Raw genomic sequence first — 18,597 nt, 5'->3', positions numbered from 1 at the left:
TGAGACCAAGCACAGAGCGGGTCACTCCTGGACCCCGAAGAGGCCCAGAAGGCGGAGGGGACATCTCTGCTGCCTTGTACCTCATCCGTCCTCCCGAGCTCCCACGGCAAGAGTGGATCTCTCACCAGCTTGACCGGCTCCATGGGGCGAGCCCCAGCTGGACAGCATACCACCATCCACAGACCCCCCACTTCCCCCACAGCCCAGCACAGACATCTGGGTGTGAAACTGCACGCAAATGCCAGTGCCAGGGCCTGGCTCTTTTCTCAAGATGGGCCTGCTTGTGGCTCTGTGGGAGGAATGGGCAGGCTTCCTTCCCTAAAATCCAAATTCATCGGTTGAACATGTCTCCCAGGCATCATTTACCTCTCAGACAACATCGGTGGCTAACTGCCATTAGCACCCCCAACAGCAACCCCCACCTCTGCAAACATGCGGCAAAGCACAAGGGGTCATCTCTCTCTGGGTGCCACCTTCACCTGCCCCATGTGCTAGCAGGAGGCACAGGTGGTGGGCATGGAGCTGGCCCAGCTGGCCAGCAGCAAGGGGCCTGGGGCTGCATGAAGGAGAATGGCTTCCCTCTGAGGCTGTGACATGGCGGCTGTGAGTCCCCAGAGGGCAGGCCCTTCTTGGGGGCAACTGGCTTCAGACTAGAAGGCACCCACCGAGGTTCTTCCTCAGTGTGCTCATGGCTGCTTTTAGTGGTTGCGGGCAGATGCGGTCTCCCGCTGGCAGGCCGTCCACCGGCCTGGGATCACGCCTCCATCTGCTGCTAGGGCAGAAAGGCGGGTAGTGGGAAGCCAAACCTCTGGCTCTCTGGCCTTTTGCCCTATCTGGCTGGACACTGTGGGAAGCTGGGAAACACCAGTTCCGACTGGCCTGCCTCTCCAGGAATGCCACGGAGCCCGTGCCAACGCTGGAGGCGGGGTAAGGTGGGCTGGCCTTGTGGGTCACTACTGATTTGATCCTTACATGTCCACCCTTTAGAACCTCCCGACGTTTAGCCCTGGCAGCTCCAGCTTTCACCAAGGAGGCCTAGACTTGGTTCTGCACACCGGGTGCTCCAGGCTGGCTCCTAGTCTGGGGCTGTCACTGTGCTTACGAAACAGGGAACTGCAATATGATGCATCTTTAAAAGGTTATCATCACTAAAGATCAAAATATAAAACACTTTCTGTACTGTTCAGTTAACCCCACTCCTGTCCCAGGATCCCAGGAACTGAAATTAGAAAACACAACCAGAAACTCAACCAGAAACGTCCAGGGCCAGATGGCAGTCTCGCGTTACCTGGTGACATGGAGGAATCTGGGGGCTGCTGACTTCTCCTAGGCGACACTCTGCCAAACCAGGCTGCTTTTCTTGTAAATGCCCTTTCGTCCCACCTATACCTATGCTCAACCCCTTCCACCTCCAAGGAGGAATCCATCTGGGGCCTAGGGTGGCTCCGACCTCTCTCAGCCTCGTTACCAGGGGAACATGAGATCTTAAAAATCTAAGATCCTCCAAACCTAAAAGTATTAGAGATATGTGACGAGAGGCCTCAACCGTACTTTTTAACCTCCCCATTTTCATCTTGGAGAAACAGAGGCCTGACCTTGGAGGCTGCCCGAGGTCTTCCAGCCTGCAAGCGGCACACAGGGCCAGGGCCCAGACCCCAGGCCTCAGGCTGCACCACACGCACCCCAAGGGCCTGCACTCCAGACAAACACAGAGGCCAACTCACAGTCCTTCTGGTCAGAAGGCTCCTGGGGGCAGAGGCGGCCATCTTGGAAGAGCACAGCAGTATGCAGAGACCGCTGAGCTGTCTGAACGAGGGGAGCAAAGGTCAACCACGAGACGCGAGGACCCCGAGCACCAGCTGGGTCCCCTCTGACGAACAGGAGGTGCGGTCACGTGCTCAGAGGTTGCTCCAAGGGCACCTAGACATTCAGCTGTAGCTGCCCTCGGGTCACACAGCCTGTCTGGGTCTGACGAGAGCTCCCCCAGAGAGCCCACGGGGCACCCCTTCACCCCAGAGCTATCCTTCCAGCTTGACTGTCTGGCAGGCTGCTGCCAGAGAGGCCCCGCTCCCTGGGCTGGCCAGGCGCCCTGGCCGTGGAGGAGCAGGTGTGGTCGCACGGCATCTCCTCTGCAGCTCGCTGATGGCTCACACGGGCGGACGGCAGCAAGGAGGCTGCGGAGGAGCTAGCCGGCGGCTGGCATCTGAGCTTGCGAAGGACGGAGGGCACAAAACCATGGCCTGTCCCGAGCCACGTGATCATGGCTCAGCCCCTCGCCCACGGCTCAAGGCCTCTTCATGGGGTACGCTGGCTCTCCTCTGCTGCACACGCTCCCTCCCTTATACAGGGCCTTTTTCAGGTGGTCTACAAAGACGGGCTTCTGCCGGAGCCTGGGACTGCTGCCAGTGGCTTTCCTGGCCTGGGATTTGGTCCTAGGCCTGTCACCCCAGCTCACTGCCCCAACGCTCTGCTCCCTCACTCACCTGTAGCTCCTGGGCAGTGAGGACCAAGCGGGAGTCAGCTGTGCTCCTGCCCTTGAAGGCAAGTCCAGACACTGCCCTGTTACCCAGCCTGGACTCTCCCCAGCTCCACTGAGACCTGTACTCACTGTGCCCCCGTCTCTGGGTCAGATCTGAGGGTGGGTGCAGTGGCCATAGCCAAACCCACTCAGCTCAAGCACAAAGCCAAGAGAACAAGAAGGGAAGAAAGTGGGTTCATGCAATATTCTTTTTAGAGCCTGCTGCATGTCCACGGCCTGTTCTCTGTGCTGCCCCAATGACCCCTGGAAGAGTCTGGGGAGGGGGGCAAACGAACGACTGCATGGTCCCGGAGGAACCTTGGGCCTTATCTGTGAGACTCCTGGACCCTGAACTTCAACTCAGTTCTGCAAGCTCCAGAAACAATTGCATTTTTCTAGAGAAGAGGTCCACAACTTTCATCCAGACCTTCTCCAAAGGTCTCTGTTTCCTCAAACGTTTGCTGTAGTCTCCCACAAGGTGCAGGCCAGGGCTGAATGCCTGGGTCTGGCTTCACTCTTCCCATCGAGGAAGAGCTGGTTAATACTGGACATTCCAACTTGACAGCAAGTTAGAATAACCAGATGAGCTCTTAAAAGGCACTCACCCTCAACCTACTGAGTCAGTCACTGGGCAGCAGGCCCAGAATCTACTTCTAACAAGTTTTCTGGATGATTCCACAGCCAGGGGGCCGGGGACCGCTGGGTGACCCCTCCTCCGACTCTATGGACTCACTGTCCAGTATGGTAGACACTGGCCACATGGGGCTATTGACAGTCAAATCAACTCAAATTAAATACACATTTAAAATTAGCTCCTCAATTACACTAACTACCACACTGCCAGTGAAGAGAGAACATTTCTCTTACTGCAGAAAGTTCAATGGGCCGTTCTGGTCGAAGGCAGTGTCTTCTAATTTCAGCTTCTGGGATTCTGGGACAGGAGTGGGGTTAATTGAACAGTACAAAAAGTATTTTATATTTTGATCTTTAGTGATGATAACCTTTTAAAGATGTATTATATTTCAGTTCCCTGTTTTTGTAAGTACAGTGACAGCCCCAGACTAGGAGCCAGAAGATAGGGTTCTAGACTTGGCAGGGTTTTTTGCTTTTTTTTAAAGCAGCATGACCATGTTTGTCAAATGAAATCATACCTCATCCCTTAACATAGGAACAAGCAAGCAACAAGCATGTAACTGACATGTAATTCACACTCGAAATAGCAGCTTGGCTAAGGAAGCTGTGCAAGGGCCCTGCAGCTTCCCTTATCCAGAGAGGATCTCTGGAATGCTCCGTCTCTGAGGAGGAGAGCAGGGAGAGCTGGGGAGTCTCTTGAGGATCCTTCTTGTTCCCAGACACACCTGGCTTGTCATGACTACTTGAGGGCTAGGTGACTCCCGGTCGTCACTACTGACTACGCAGCACCGTTACTCAGGCAGTTTCCAGGGGTGAAGAGTGGGGCTCAAATAAGGTCATGGGGGGGGGTCCTGAACCCACACTGCTGTAGCCTGCACGCTACACTTTGAGGGCCCCGTTGTTTCTCTTAGCTTTTCTGGAGTTGTTCTGGGGGCTGAATGAGGCAGAACACGTGACACACTCATCGGTTTGCCTGGCCAGCAGAGGATGCCGGGGACATTCATTCCCTTGGCTCAGCCATGGCACCCCTGAGTCAATGGGCTTCACCCAAGGCACTCAACATTGAGCCTGGTTCTCTGGACATAAAAGGGAAAGAAAAATCTCTGTCTGAGAGGCTCATCTTGAAAATGTCCACTGTGGGGTTAGGGCAAACCAGGGCAAGCCCCTCTCCTAACTATTTCATCTGGAGGCAGAAACCTAGCCTCCCCTGAATGCCCAGGGAGGGCCAAATAGCAGAAGTAGTGACTCAACTTCTTTAATAAGACATTCGCTGAGAACCAATCTCCTTCTGAAGCTTCCTCTTTCACGCCTGCACGGAGGAAGCTGGCAGTCGCTTGAGGAGCTTACATTCTACCGGAGGGAAGAGCAGTCGCCAGGATTGACAACACAATGCCATCGTGCAGCGTCAGAGGCAGGCACTTAGCAGATGCCATGGAGACAGAAGGGGGGTACCAGGCCCAGACTGAAGGGTGTCAGGAAAGGCCTCTGAAAGCAGGTGGCGTCTGGGCTGAGTCTCAAGAGGTGGTGAGCAGGAACTGCCCAAAAACAGGGAGAGGGAATTCCAGGTGAGGGACGGCAAAGGTTCAGGTGCAGTGGGGAGCCCGCACAGGAACCGCAAAGGGCCCGAGCTGCTCAGAGGCAAAGCTTACTTTGGGGAGCTGCAGGAGATGAGCCTACAGGTCGCAGGGGTGTGTGTGGCTCGCCCTGGTACACCCCCAGGGGTTAAACTCCTTGTGAGAGGGTAGAAGTCAGGGGTAGAATTGCAGATGGAGGAGCCCACGTGGCCGGACAGATGCTGGGCCTTAAATGAAAACCCTCCTGGGCTGGGCTCAGTTCTTGCCCTCAGCCCGAGAGACCGAGTGAGCAATGGGAGCCGAACGAGGCATCTGGGGGAGCGGGAGCATTCGGAGTGAAACTCCACTGTGAGAATCTCAAAACCCCTGCTCGAGGCCTGCTTCCCAGGAGGGCAATTTCTGCGGCAGCATTTCCCATTAAGAGGCCATGAAATGCGAATGCCCACGAGTCATTAAACTCTTACAGATCATTATCAAAAACAACCTGCCGTGCCCACAAAAACTCAGGGTCGTCACCAATTCCATGGGTCAAACTGCTGGGTCAATAAAACGAGTGGGATAAAATTTATGGCAGTCCACAATTCCTACCATGTGCCTGGCAGGGCTGGTGGCCACACACAGACAGAAATGCTGCTCTCTACGGGCCCCTTTGGAGACTCGGGGCCATTTACGTCACAGCTGTTCTATGAGCTCGGGTCTTGCCTACTTCAGCTTTGCCCTGAGCCCTACCCATCCTACAGTGATGCTCAGCTAATCTTATAATAGCAAGTCCTCAAGATCAAAGACATCTGTTGGCTCTGCACAGCTTATGGGCCCAGACCCAACTCTGTGGTCCACGCTATCTGACCACTGTTTCCCTAAACACAGCATTCTGACTCTGGCCACAGTGACTGCACTGCGCCCCGCCAGCTCCTCAGACCTGGTGGCTATGTGCTTGGCCTGGGAGGCCCTGCACACTGGCTTCTCCCCCACCTCCAAGAGCCGGTCGCACCCCCCTCCCCTGCCCCCCAGCTCCAGTACACACAACTGCCGGCCTCTTCCCTGGCCTCAGCTGCCCCTCCTGGCCTCCATGTCCCTTTGTCTATCAGACTACTAATGAATGAGGAGATGGAAGAACTATGCAAACAAGAAAGCCTCTGCCGGAGGGGCAATGGCCATTTCTGGTGGCCCCCCTCTGAGCTGCAGTCTAAATAATGAGCAAATAGAGACACAGAAAAAGATGCATGACATAAAGGTGTTTGGGTATTTTTATAATAGCGAAAAATTGGCACAGGAGTCTCCCTGCAGGAGGGAAATGATGAAATAAATCATGAAACAACTGCTGAGAATGCTGACGAATAATTTTCAACCAAATGGAAAAATGCTTATGGGATACAATGTTAACAGGAAAAGGGGCTGTCCGAGGGGCTGTCCACCTGCAAGGCCTCATGCCTCCCGGCATGCCGCGGGGCTTCTTGGCATTGTTTTAACGTTCTTTCTACTTTTCTCAATTTTTCACAATTTTCCTTTCCAGTGAGCCAACATACCTTTTCTCAGTTTTCAATTTTTAGCAGGTAATATTTCCAAGTGGTTAAGAAAAACAAAAAACAAAAAACAAAAACGCAGAGAAAACATACAGTGAAAAGTGTAAGTCCTCCCCACCCTCCCCCCACTCCTCCAGGGGATCCCCGGCCACCAGTGCACCTCCAGGGCCTAAGACTTTTGGGTGAAAACAAGCTACACCTAAGAAGGCGCCTTTGTGAGTGGGGTTCACAGATGTGTGTCAGCTGCTCCCGCCCCACACCCCTGAAAACGCCTCGGCCGCCTGCGGCCGGTCAGTGAGATCTGGCAGCAGGGGCCACTGTCACTGAAGCTTAGTGGGCCGAGCTCGCCCCTCCTGGTTTTGGTTTTCATTTCAGTCCCTTTCTTGTTCTCCCCCGGGGACTGTGGTTTTTATCAGCAGTGACTCAAGGGGTAGGAGGGGCTCAGAGAGACCCGGTGGCCACTGCGGCCCTGCTTGTCCTGCTTTCATGTGTGACCATCCAGTGCCGGGGAGGCCGTGCACAGCCCCGGGCAGCGGCTGGGGTCAGCGCGCTGTGGCAGGGGCCCGGGGAGTGTGAAGCACAGCACAGCGCCGCCTGGGAGCCAGCCACAGCCCCTCCCTCGCGGCCTGTGAAGGGGTGGGAGCTGACGGCACCCAGTCCGGGAAACCCAAACCAGGCGAGTTTTTCTGGCTCGGCTCCCCTCCTTTATGTAATAGCTCATCTGCCTCCCCCTCCCCCGCCGGGGTGGGGGTGTAATCTTCATTTTGTCTTCAAATACAAAAGTCATACTTTGCTCATTGTAAGCACTTAGACAACACAAAAGTGTGTAGAAACAAAAGAAAATCCCCACGCTCCTTTCCTCCCCGCACATAAGAATCATGGAGATTGTGCTGTGCAGCAGGCGACACCAGCTTGGCGTGACTCCTCCTGGTTTCGCTAGTGCACGTTCACAGACACAGGGCTTGGGGTTACTTACAAATAAGCCTGGGCTTCTACCTACATGAAGTTCTACAAGTAAGGCGGCGAGACGGTAAACTCCTGGAATTGCAACTTCTGGGGACTCTCTCCTGAGTGTGCTCTCTCTCCGCCCGTTTCTATGTGTCAGGCAGTGTCCATCAGTCCAGGACTGGCTCTTTACGAGAAAGATCACACCCTCGCTGTCAGGTTGCTAAGTATCTGGGAAGGCATTCGGTGGGTCACGACGCTAGAGTGGTCACAAAATCATGGGACTGGAAGGGCTCTTTGGGTCATTTATTTCAACATATGTCACTTAATCCCGGGGTGGTCAGATCACATACCAGAATGGCCTAGGGCTCAAAGGCTCTGAGTTTGAATCGTAGTCTTCAACACTGGTGGGTGACCACGGAGGCTGAGGTTTGCCACCCATAAAACAGGGGCTCTCAACCTACACCCCAGGGTTTCACAAGACAATTAAAGGCAAGAAACCATGTTTAAATGCCCGTGACACTGCCTGGCACACGGTGGGTGCTCTGTTAGCAGAGCGATGGAGACCATTCCAAGCTGCTCAGCTGAACGGTCCTTTCTGTGACTGCAGATCAGTCTGTTGAAAGTCTCTGCAGAGCTGAAACTCCCCTGCCACAGCTGCCAGCCAGCAGTGCTGACACGGGGAGAACCCCACAAGCAGAGGGGCAGAAGTGGGGGCAAGAAAAGGCTGGCCCAGGAGGGAGGGTGTCCTCTGAAGGCTGTTCTGCACGTGCCATCTAGCTCCTCTCTGCCGCCAGCTCTGGGTGGTCCAGGGAATGGCCTTTGCTGAAATTAGCTGTCCTGGGGACCCCTCTGCGTTGCAGTGCATAGTTACACAGTTACATGTTGGCTGTCCACAGCGTAAGAATAACCGTGGCAGCTATTACTGCCTCTTACGTATTAGGCAATATATGCATCCCTTCTTTTTAACATTTCTTAAAATTAGTGTTTTTGTATTGCAGTGACATTGTCTTATAACATACAAGCATCAGGTATACACTGTTGAGAATTTAAATGTGTCGTGTTTTATGTTACGCAACGGACCTCATCCTAGGCCGTGCCATCCTGGTAAGCCTCGAGCTTTCACAGGGATATGGCTAAGTTCTGATTAGTGTGGTATATGGTTGCGCCTCACATGGATTTCAGAGAGTGGCTGTGGTGTCCAGACTAACTGTAGAGAGGGCTGCAAGAGTGCTGGAGAAAGACCCCGCAGAGGTACACGAGTCCTGTCCTCACGTCACTGCGGGCAAGGCCCTAGTGTTCCCTTTACGAGGAGGAAGAAACTGAGGCCAGCAGGCAGGTCAAGTCACCTCCCAAGGTCACATGGCTCGGGAATGGTGAGGTGGGATCTGCAGACTCTGATGTCAAAGCCCATCTCTTGACCATGACATTGTACCCACTTTCCAATGATCTAAGGTTTAAAAATTGGGACCCTAAGTTAGAAGCTGCCAGCCCCAAGCCAAAGACTTGTTGGTGAGAAGCCCAGGAGGAGGCACCTCATTTAGGAATTATGAACACAATCGGTCTATATTCTGGAAGCAGCAGCTCTGAAACGGGAGCTGGAGGCTGAGACTCTTGGAGGGACGTCTGGCAGGGCTGTTTTCTGTGGCCCACCTGTGCCGGGCTCATGCCAGGGACCGACGCTACCCCAACTTAAAACATTTTGTTCATTTCACAAAGCCTGGCCCAGGCTTCTTAAGCCTACTTCACTGTTTTTTCATTTTTAAAGATTTATTTATTTTATTATTTATTTTTATTTTTATTTAAATAAAACAGTCTTCAACCCTCTGGTGGGTGACCAGGGCCAGGGCGGTGAGAGGATTCACCAGAGACAGAGTAGGGAACAGAACAGGCGGATCGGCTGAAATACAGAGCTGAGGGGAGCAGTGGAGGAGACAGGAGACAGGAGAGGTCTGCTGCGCCCTGTGGGTCACTTTCTTGGCCGGGGATTGAACTCTGCTGCAGTGGCTTCGGAAAGCTTGATAGTGCTGAGACTTTAACCCACGGTGCCACCAGGGAGGCCCTTTTAGTTTTTATATAGAAAAGCCTTAAACATCAGCAGCTAGCTCCATGAATATGGCCAGTACTATGTCTCCAGGCCCCTGATACAGAGGGCTGCGTAAGCTTTAGAAGTGTCGCAATGCATTTTCAATTCCACGTTTGGATCTTTGGCACGAAGGGAGCCAACAGCAAACAGAAAGGTGCTACCTATTATTAACTCCCAGAGACCAACATGGAATCCACTCTGCGGGACGGGGGCACGCAGTACTGATGAGAAAGTCCAACCGCTGCATGCTTCATCTTATCCAGTGAGTGACCCAGAATTTTTGATGTATGTTATGTAAAAAATGTCAAGTGTCATTGAAATCTGTAGGATGGGATACTTCGTGTAACTGATATTCTGATTAAGTGGGAGTGGCAATGTATCCTGCTCAATAATGACCCATTTCCAGAGATTACAGTGCCAGAAACTGCCCTTGACACTAAACTCATGTCAAACACAACCAGCTTTCTTTGATGAGTCAAAGTGCACTTCTGGATCTTGTCAAGGCTTGAGGTCATCATTACAAGCAATGTTTGGTTACAAAATCCAGCTCTCCTCATTTAACCTTCTGGGCTGGATTCTGAGCAAGGAGCAGGTCCCCAGGTGGGCCAAGTTTGGAAATCCAACCTCACCCTTCCTCCTGCTGTGCAGGACTTGGGTTTCCACAGGAGACACCAGCGTCAAGCAGGGTCTACCTGTATTCAGACTCCGCTTCCCTGTAAGGGAGGAGGCTTCGAGTTCATTGTAGTCACTGGTGACTGGTTCTGAATTGAGGAACTAGTTTGAGGAACTTCAGAATAAACAAGAAACCCAAACAACCTGGCTCTCCACAGAAGGCGTCCAACTCACAGGGCTAGATGGACGGAAGCACGTGGCTCCATCCGCTCGGTGGCGGGGCGGCCTGGTCGTGGCCTCCTTTAGGGGCTGCTCGACACGCCCTTGACAGACTGGCCCGAGCCACCAGCTTGAAGTCATGAACAGTAGGGGGAGAGGGGCCTTTACAATACACCACATTCTAGAGCTCCCCGGCGGTGTGGCGGTGTGATGGGTGTACACGGAGGAGCTCAGCCCTATTCCTCGCTAGGAGGGGAAACCATGCCACAGCCAGAGCCGCTCACCCTCTCAGGCCAGCAGGGCCTGGAAAGAAGAGTGAGGAGTCTAGTCACAAACCTTCACTCAACAACAACCACCCAGGCAGCGGCCGTCAGCTCCAGAGCTGGCCAGAATGGACGCCACCGTGACCAGGACAGACGAGTCCTCTCTGGTGCAGCTTTCACCCATGCAACCCTTCCTGGAATGCCGCGAAGCACTGTCAGGCTCCGGCCTCGGGCCATCCGCCTGATTCTGCCTCAGAGCGGCACCAAGCCAGAGGGATGTGCGGCTGCTGTCCACTCTATCCAGGCTGCGAGGCCAGGATCGGTTGAGCGTGTCTAATAGCCGGAGACGCATCCTCTGCTTCTGCTCTAATATACTTGAGCGCATTTCCATGGACAGTGCCCACACTCCCCCAAAACTCTTCTTTCTTCCCTAGTGCAGAGTTTCCAGGTTATTCCTAAGTGGCGCAAAGTTCCCAACTAAGTGCTATGCTGAGGGTGTTGCCCCCAGACGTGGGTGGCTAGGCGGGTGAGGCTCAAGGCGGGTGAGGCTCCTCCCCTCCCGCACCCCTGTCAGCGCCGGTGCAGGGTCAAGCTGGAAAAGCAGGGCCCCTGGGTTCTTGGCCTTCCCCAGCTCCCACAGCCCTGCCTCACCATGCAGCACCTGCAACACAGCCGCCACTAGGCTGACCTGACCCCGCCAGAGTGGGCCCCTCCAGGGTAGTCCCTCCACTGTGCCCACTTTTATGTCCCAGCACCTAGCAGCACCTGCCACATCAGATGGACTTGGCAAGCACCCACTGAGTGGAGAATGACTGATACAGCCCTGAGGAACACAGGAGCCCGCCCGACGCCCAAAGTCTGGCCGGCTAGGATGAGGGTGCAGACTGGCCAGTCACCTGGGAGTGACAGGGACCAGCTAGCTCCCTGCATGAGGGGTCACAGCATGGTGGTGGTCTTCTGACTGGACACCAGCAAGAAGGGGACACACCAAGCTGACGGCTGAGCCACCCTGTCAGTCCCTGTCTTAATGCTGGCCTAGAGACTCAATTCTTTCTAATTCTTCACGAAGGTGCCCTTCTGAACTCGACAGGCTACACCTGGCTGAGATCGGCACACACGCTGGCTGGGTGGGCGGGACACACAGCTTTTCCCACCTAGCTTAGAGGCCCCTCCCGTCTGCAAAGGACAGCATCTGCCTGTTCATCTAACTTAACTTCCTGAGCTAAAGGAGTCCATTTCTTTTTTTTTTTTTGAAGATTGATTTATTTATGCATATAAGAGCTGGGGTACAGGCCTGAGGTGCGGGGAGGTGAGAGAACTCGCTAGGGACAGACCGGGAGACAGCAGAGGTCTGCCGCGCCATGTGGGTCACCTCCCAGGCTGGGGACTGAACTCGAGCTGCAGTGGCTGTGGTAGCTTCATAGTGCTGTGCTTTAACCGGCTGCCCCAAAAGGGAGAGCCCAAGGAGTCCATTTCTAATCTTTGTTGGCAACAGTATCCACATCGGAGGCCAGCATAGCCCCAATTCTTTCTAATCCTTCCAGTCACCCCTGATCTCACCAGTAAGAGGAAGTGCTGTTTAGCAGAAGGTGGAGGGTGGCTCTCCAACACAACAGCTCTTTGTGCAGACGCCACCGTCCAGTCATGGCTTTGCTCACAAGGGAGAGCCTTCGAGCTGAGAGGGCTGACGGGCCCAGCTGGGACTGCTGTCTACACTGGCTCTCTGGCTACCTGCATGCCATGGGTGCTACGTCTCCTCTTCACAGGAGAAAGGGGTGAAAAGCGTCCTTGCGGCCCGTGGGTTGGTCCCCTCACAGTCAGTCATAAATCCTCACTGAACACTCACTCTGGGTGACATACCGTTTAGAGAGACGGGAAAGTGCCCTAAAGGTACAGGTAACCAGGCCCAAACTGTATTTTATCAAGCTTGACCTCCTTTTGGTTACGTGAACCTCAGAGGACAAGAGAGTGTCATCTCGCCTTCTGTTTACTTTTTCTCAGCTCCAGAGCAGCTGCCGGGCTGGCTTCACCTTTTCCAGGTCTGGCAGGGCCCACAGGAAGGCTGAGCGTGCTGGGGTTGGGGTGTGAGTAATGGAGAAGCTAGTTAACAAAACACAGTACCTGTTCCAGGAGCAGTTCCTTTGTTCGGAGGCAGCACAGCTGAGTGAAATAGTTGGGCCTTACTTGAGCCGTGTGGCCTCGGGCAACTCCTGAGCCCATTTTCTTTTTTAAAATAGGGGTACATGCAAATGGCAGTGACCATTTACAGTCTGTAACTCTGGTGAAGGTCCGAGGCTCCTTAGCCAGCACTGCCAGAAATTACTGCAGTCTGGTCTAGATTAATGGGGTGTGGGTAAGGGCTGGTCACTCACTAGGAACCAGTATTACCAGGTCCTACCAGTTCTTCCCCTGTGGCTTCAAAAGGGTAAAGCCCACCTTGCGGGAGATCCTGGACAATGCTTACAATGTCCCTGCCCCACAGCACTGGTCTCGAGCAGGGTCTGAACAAACTCTGCCCTGATGGACACCGCTCACGGCTCAGCCGAAGCCATAGTGACAGGCCGAGTGGAATGGCCACTGCACAGTGTCTGAGCCCAAACACTGGCCCTGTGATACGGGTGGGAGACAGAGGCAGACTCAGAGACTCAGAGCCCAGACTTTTCTGAAGTCTGGGTTTAAGGCAGCCATCCCAGTCACTGCAGTCTTCACAGCCTCCAGGTATGAGAGGGCAGGTGGCTAGCAAAGTTCCTCCTAAGGTCGTGCACACCACAGTACAGCCTGTAGCTCTCTGCTCTTTGCCAAGGGGTTTTCCAGCTTTGTGGGTCAGAGCTCCGCTCTGCTTCTTTGCAGACTTCACTGGACGCGGGCGTTTTCCACCCTCCAGAGGGCTGCGCTCCAGGGCACGGGGACACTGCCCCTCTGGGCGCCGCGCCTACATGAACAAGGCCCCTGCTCACCAGGGGCGCCATCTCTTGTCAGGCGGCACACCCCGGGAGCCTCCTGTTGGCTTCCTCACTTCTGCCCCCCAAGGTCTGGGGCTGAAATGAAATGAGAGAGGCCTTGGCTGAAGGCTTCTCCATAAGGTCTCACGATTTCCTCTGCAACGGTGCTGGGGAATAAATGTCCTGTCACCTACACCCCTGCACAGTGACTCACCTTCCAGAGAAAGTGCCTGCTCACCTAAGCAAAGCTGCCTGGAAGATGACTAAGGCGGCTATCAAATGCAGTCTGTGGAGCCAACCGGTCACTGAGCCAGTTCCAGACACGGCGCTCACCTCCAGCCTGAAGTCAGGATGGGAGCTGCACTCCAGCCTGCTGGTTTCATTTTCATCTGAACATGAGGCTTGACATCCGGTGATCTATTTTTTCTAAAAACTAGGTTCACTTTAGAAATGACTTTTTGGCCATCAAGACAGCTTCCCCGAGAGAAAACAAAATGTTATTTAAAGGGAACGTTGGCCTGTTGGAAGCTTGTATTATTGTTTTGTAGGAAGACGGGGAAAACAAGAATTTAAAATCTAATACAAAACTGCTATTTTCTCCTTGTGTGATTGAAAGAGAAACCTGTGACCCTCTGGCTGCCGATGCAGGGCCCCCAGATGTGCCTGGTGCCAGGGATGAGTTGACAAAGACAGAAGCAGGAGGGGGAGGGCACGTGGTGGTGGGGAGCTCACTCTGCAGAAACAGACTCCCCCTTGCAGTGCCCCCAGAAGAACAAGTCCTTGTTGATGTACATACTACAGAGTATTTGCCTTTTTTTTTTTAACCTCCAAGGTTAAGGCTGGGGCCTACCTGACCCCATGGGAGACAAGAGGGAGCCCTAGAAAGGCCTGGCTCAGAGTCCTAGGAGGGCCAAGAGTGGCCATAGCTTTAGGAGTGCCAACACTGACCCTCTGGGTGGGGCCTGGACCTCTTGGGCTCATGAGCGTGGAGAGAGCTGTATTGAGTGTAAGAGAAGGCGAATGTGCCGGTTTAGACCCCCAGACAATCGGAAAGGTCAAGCAAACAAACCATAATAAGGCTACAAAGTGCCATCACTGGCTGCCACGCAACCTCAAGGGGTATGTCAGGAGGGGAGGGGGTAGAGGCGGGAAGGCAGCAAGAAGGAGAGAGGACCTTTAAGCGAGCTGTCAAGAAGGCGCGGAGGCCGCTAAGGCAAGAGGACTTTGGTCCACACTGACACTCAGGGCCTTGGACAAACTGGATGTCCTATGGAGACAAAGACTGCCCCGGTGGGCCATCTGGTCCTTCCTGACAGCACCTTACAGAAGACAGGTCTGGTCAGCGCAGTTATTGGCAATCACAGCACAACTGCGCTCACCGGCACCAGCATCAGCACGACCTGACCAGGACATTTGCGGCTGCATGTGCTGAGTCTCATTCTGTCCCAGGCACAGCTCTGTGTCTTCTCTGTTCCGGGCACAGCTCAGTACTTCACCTGCACGCTCTCATTTTCTACACAAGACAACCCCCATGAAAGCCAACTCTCAGACTCTTATTTTCACCTGAACAGACATCATTTTGTTCAATGCTGGCCGGGACTTTTTCTTGTCCGCTTTTATATATAACGAAATGACATTGAATAAGACGTTATTTGAGGACCTGCTTTATTTGCTATCTGCCATTTTGCTTAGAGACACAAGAACCCAATGATCCCATTTACACACCACAAGGCAGACAGTGGCAGATGTGGGCCTGACCCAGCACTGTCTGCCTTGGCCACCGACGCCCGCCCTGTGACACCCCCCGTGACACCCTCCCATTGCTCTACTGCGCTGGCCAAGCAACTCTGCCTTAATTTCTGCACCTTCTGTATGATGGGGATGAGCAGGCCCATCCAGAGGCTATGTGATTCATCTTTGTTTTTCAGTATCATCATCATGAGTAATCAATACCAATAATTCAGTGTTCACGACACTTATTAGAATGAATTAATAACTATCATAAATGGATAAAGCAGCTACCCTAGTTTAGTTACACTCAAAATCAACATATTTTGGAAAAAAAGACCTAACTTATCATTTCATAAGTAAGTCAGAACAAGCAGTGGGCTGGATGTCAAGCAACGTGGGTTTAGTTTCTGGGCACAACACAGGTTCCCCGCATAATCACATCCACTTTATTTCTTCTTAATAGCTTTACTTTCCTGACCTTTTCCCGTCGCTAATGAATAGTGCGAGAAAATACCAAACAAACCATAATAAGGCTACCAAGTGCCATCACTGGATGCCATGCAACCTCAGGGGGTATGTCAGGAGGGGAGGGGTTAGAGGCGGGAAGCCAACAAGGAGAGAGGACCTTTAAGCGAGCTGCTAGGGCGCTGAGGCCTCTGTGGCAAAAGGACTTTGCTCCACACTGACAACTCAGGGTCTCAGATAAACTCAGAACTAAAGACCCCCTCCCCCACCCCGGCCAACACTCTAAGCTTCACTCACCACCACCGAAATGTCCTACTGCACAATCTGCCTGTTGTTGGTCTTCTGTCGCGAATCTGCTTTCAACATTTCAGTCAGCAACACTAAGGACACGCAAAGTCTTTGCACGTGCCTCACAACTCACTCGCCCTGCCCTGGGGGGTGCTCCCCCACTCTGTTCCCTTCCTGGGGTTCTCAGTGTGCACAGCCCAAGAGCTGGCTTAGCCCTCAAGTGGCTCAAATCCACTGACATGGAATTTTCCCCCTTCCCGCCAATTTCACACTGGTACCATCAAAAGTGCCCCCAGGGCTCAGATATTTCCAGTTTAACTGAAATACTAAAATAGGGCAAACAGGAAGCATCAGACACAACTGCGGTAGTGACTTATTAATCACGAAAGCAGAATTTTAGTTGCATTTTAACCTTTTGCCAGGAAAAAAAAAAAAACAAAAAAACACAGCCTTGTGATGATGGGAGCCCTTAGTAACACATGCTGCTCTGTGGGGTGAGAGGACTTAAACTTTGGGTTTAGGACTGAATTAGATTTTCAGATTTCTGAACTAGCCCCCCAGAAAGAACACCCGCCAAGCCAACCAACATGACTGTCAATTCTTCATCGAGGCGGCAGGCCTGTTAGGAAGGCTCATGTGTTGTCCACAGAGACAGGAAAAAAAATAGGAAACGAAAAATGACTCCACAGGTCAAAGTGATAGGACGCTTTAAGAGGGTGCCAAATCGGAGAAAACAACCCTGGAGGAAACCTCTACCTCGTTCACATCTCTACAGATCTCTCATCACAACCTGGTCAGGGACAAATGGTGATCATGGACCCCAAAATCACAACAGTTGCCTAGAGCTGGACAGCCAATCAGGGCAAGGCTACCTCTCAACATTAAATGATTTACAAACACTCCAAGCAGATCACAAAGGAGTCAGTGTTCAACAGGAGAACTAAAATGAGGAACCAAACCTCCATCTGTTGAGACGAAACAGCCAACCAGACATTTTTTGTTTAATAGACGAAGGCTCAGTTGGCAAGGTCTCTGTCTGCGGTGCCGCTCCCACAAACCCTAACAGACAATTACCAGGGGCAAAAAAACCCCTTTAGAACGGCTCCTGGTAACCTGAAAACAGTCAGAAGATGACCTAAAGGATAATAGACCGCTCATAGCGGTCTGATTTCACAAGAGTGCTGGAACATATACCTGGCTACTTATTGCTAACAGCCAAGTCTAAGACTATTCCTTTTATTTGAGATCTCTGGGAAGTTCACCACATCCTTCAAAATGAATGAGGATGCCCTGAAGCTGTCCTAAGAACTCTGAGGTCTGGCATTGCTGCACCAAAGGAACTGACGTTGACACTGGTTCAGAAGCATCCTGGGTACATCCGAACACATCCTAAGTGAGACAAACACTTGTACTCTTCTTTTAAGAGCGCAAACGCCTCACCACTTTCCCTGCCTTCCATCAGCCAAGTCACAGCATGTGGTCCAGAGTAAGATGCAGCAAGATTCCCCACCCTGAGTCCTAGCATTGGGCAACATATACCCACCCCCCCACCTGCCTCAGGTGCTCACCTATAAAACTGGAAAGTACGATCTATCTTAGCACACCGACATGTGAAGGGAAAGGTTACAGGTATAAAGACACCAAGTGAAAACACATCACTTAAGATACTATCTCCCTCTAATCTTTCAGAAAGACTGTTTGCAGTCAAGGGGTTTTCAACATTTTTCCTAGAATGAACTAGAGGTTGTTATTTTGTACCAACCCTGCCTTTCATCATTTAATTTCACTTGCTCTTATTTAAAGTCTTTAACCAAGCCTCTGATGCTCACTCTCCATTAAACACAAAATATCTTACCTCTCTATCGCTGATTTCTGAATCTTTCCTTCATCCCCTCTCTTGCCCACACCCCACCTCCCTCCCCAGTCCACTCTTTAGGATTGAGAGCAACATTTAACTTCAATTAGGAAAGAAAACTGCAGTTTCCCATCCCCAAGGAGGCTCCTGGGCAGGTGGGGACTCTCGCCTGTACAAGCGTTCTCTTTCTGCTTGGTGCCCGGTGGCTGCGGGCTGCCAGAGCCACGATGGGCTTCCAAGGCCGACAGATAAAGTCCCGAGTCTAGCGGACAGAATTACAAGGGCTGGCCCGGGAGGCAGGAGGATGCAGTGAATGGCCAGCACTTCCCAGCTGGGTGCCAAGGGCAGGCTCCTTCTCCCCACTCGGGCAGTGTGACCCGAAAACTTCCCAGGGAAGGCCAAACATTTCGCTGGCAGGACAGATGGGAGGGTGCACTTGTGCAGAAGGCACCTTGCGCCCCGTGAGAGTCCCCCTGGGGGGCACCCAGGGAACGGAGGAGGCGGGGCAGGCCCGGCGGAGGGGCGGCTGAGCGCAGCGGAATGGGGTGCCGGGGAAGGGGAAGCGAGGAGCCCTTGCGCGCGCTCCGGGCGAGCGTGTGGCCTGCGGGGGTGAGGGGCGAAAGCAGTACGCGACTGCGGCCCCGGCAGCGCACGTGAGGGCGTCCGGCCGCCAGCGCCCCGGGTCCAGGGCCCGCGCGCCAGTGGGTCCCACCAGCCCCGCCGCCGACCCCCACTATTCTGAGGCGGCTGGTCAGGCCGCAGCCCCGCGCCGGGCTGAGGGGCGATCCCTCGTCGCTGCCCCCTCAGCGCCCCGTTCCAGGCCCAGGGGTCCGCCCAGTCACCTACCGGCCGAGCGCCGATCTCCCCAAGCAGCGAGTGTTGCGCTCCCCTCGCCCTCGATCTCCCGCTGCCGGTGGCAGGCGGCGGCGCTCGGGGCCACGGT

The 18,597-nt window shown here is 53.4% G+C and overlaps 1 protein-coding gene across 1 annotated transcript in view; it reads right to left on the bottom strand.

The window, feature by feature from the left end:
• The window catches only part of MAP3K14 (mitogen-activated protein kinase kinase kinase 14), a 37,065-nt gene extending 18,484 nt beyond the window's left edge, over nt 1–18,581 (bottom strand). The window contains exon 1 of the mRNA XM_004684071.2: nt 18,501–18,581. The gene's annotated coding sequence lies outside the window, so the exon portion shown is untranslated. The remainder of the gene's footprint in view (nt 1–18,500) is intronic.
• Between the last annotated feature and the right edge of the window lie 16 nt (nt 18,582–18,597).

This window comes from Condylura cristata, unplaced genomic scaffold (assembly GCF_000260355.1).
Source record: "Condylura cristata isolate star-nosed mole 26May11 unplaced genomic scaffold, ConCri1.0 scaffold00017, whole genome shotgun sequence".
NCBI lineage: Eukaryota > Metazoa > Chordata > Mammalia > Eulipotyphla > Talpidae > Condylura > Condylura cristata.
Note: the sequence above shows the minus strand (reverse complement) of the source record. Positions and strands in the feature narration are given on the sequence as shown.